Source organism: Lipotes vexillifer, unplaced genomic scaffold, assembly GCF_000442215.2.
Source record: "Lipotes vexillifer unplaced genomic scaffold, Lipotes_vexillifer_v1.1 scaffold896, whole genome shotgun sequence".
NCBI classification, from domain to species: domain Eukaryota; kingdom Metazoa; phylum Chordata; class Mammalia; order Artiodactyla; family Lipotidae; genus Lipotes; species Lipotes vexillifer.
The window spans coordinates 100,123-102,148 of NW_006778096.1; the positions used below are offsets into that span (position 1 = coordinate 100,123).

The following is a 2,026-nucleotide window of genomic DNA, read 5'->3' on the forward strand; positions in this document are numbered from 1 at the left end:
ACTCTTTCCTGAGCTCTGAATACGCATCTTCAGCTTCTTGCTGCTTCATTCCCTCCGTGACTCCAGGTGGCGCTCTTGGACAGAAGTCAGGATGGCTTGCTCTCTACGCAGTTCATATCAGCTAGGAGAGAACCCTACAGGCATTCATCTATTGTTAGGATGTATCCAGGGAGTGTATGTAGGTTGACCCCAAAATAGCATCACTCTCCAAAGAGTTATTAAGTCCTTTTTTCTTTTGCAAGAGTTCCAAGGTGACAGTCAGACCCTAGTCCACCTTGCCTCCCATTTGAAGGCATAACGTATCAAGCTTTCTATAGATCCCTGTGAGAGTCTGCACCCCACATGAATGTTTAAGCAGAGAGAGGGAGAAGGGGAGGGAAGGAATATCACATCCTACCTCGAGGAGGGGAGGTAGAGAATATCACATCACATTTTTATTCAAAAATATTTTCCTCCCAATATCTTCTCCCCCCAAACCCTCTCTCCTTTCTTTCTCTTCATCCCTTAAATACTTGAGGTGAGAGGATTCAAAACACTAAGATCAACTTATTTTAAATTTTCTTTGTAGATTCTTCAAATGGTGATTCATCTTTGGAATGTCATATCTACTGCACATTAGAGTCAAACTTAAGCTGTTCTACTTAAAGTCTTTATTATATAATAGTGAAATGACACTGGCTTCAGAAGGCATCTTAGATACTTAATTATATCCAGATGCACTTATAAGCATGTGAGCAAGAAAACAGGAAGAGATTAAAGGAAGCATGAAAGAATCAGGCCATAGACCAAAAGACGCAATCAGTTTCTGACACTTAGTATCCTGGAATACATCTTCTGTTGAAAGAGAATGATGTTGAAGATATAAAATAGATTCCTGCAGGATTTGTTCACTTATTTGTTCATTTGTTCATTCGTTCATCAATTCATAAAAATAAACGTGAATATCTTGAATGTGACAGGCTAAATGCAGTGAGCTGGAATGCTGTGCAAGAATATAAAATATTAGTCATATTTTACAGAACTAGTTATAATACCTTTCTAATGAGAAGTTCATATAACATCTTCCAAATTTTCTTATAAAAAATTTAAAAAGTGACATTATACGATGTTCAATGTAGGAGCATAAAACATGTTTTGCTTCTTGCCCGCTACCTAGTAGTATTGGCTTAATTTCCTTTTAGTATGTTAAAATGGGGATTTGAGCTGGGCATTTTTATTCTATTAATTATGAGTCCCTCAGATTTTGAAATGAGAAGTCAAGTCAACAGAAATACACCACTCTTGAAAATTAATGGAGCTTTTCCAGATTTAATCTGGTGATCTCAACCATGTTAAACTATTCATATGTTTAATTTAAAAAAAAAGTCTTTCAGTGATGACAAATTATTTAATCATAAAATCAATTAAATATACACAAACACAAAACTAGTAAGAAACTATTATACTATTTACACAACTACAAAACCAAAATAATTGCTAAATTTAAAGTACATTAAATATTGAGGAATTAGATAATAAATTGATGTAATGTAGCAGATAATGTTTTGCTGAAACTAAATCACCTCTTAAAATACAAGAACAATTTTGCCACACCAACATGGGTTTTTTGAATTCCACATACTTATTCTAGTTTTAAAGGTATGTGATGATTCCATTCTGAAATCAATTTTAGTGTTATTATTCAAACTACTCTAAAATGATTATACCATGAGGTCCCATGACCTTAGCTTAGCAAGAATATTCTATTTATTTTTTCCTCGGCCTCCATTTTTTCTCATTAACCTGAAACCATTAAAAAGTAAAATGATTCATTGACTTAACAAATCATAAAATAAATCCACTTACTGAACTCAGTCTGTAATGGTGCCATTATAGTTGTAATTAACTATGTAGCTCTAAGGTAACCACTGAAATAATGCAGAATATACTACATTGTTTAAACTTAAAATTGAAGTAAATGCAGACACTTAAATTTTTCTCATGGTAACCACCAAGGAGAAGGAGGAGAGGGAGGAGGAAGAGTGGG

The 2,026-nt window shown here is 34.2% G+C and overlaps 1 pseudogene; it reads right to left on the bottom strand.

Annotated features, from left to right (window-relative positions):
* The window catches only part of LOC103085596 (60S ribosomal protein L7a pseudogene), a 3,690-nt pseudogene extending 3,641 nt beyond the window's left edge, over nucleotides 1-49 (bottom strand).
* Nucleotides 50-2,026: the final 1,977 nt, after the last annotated feature.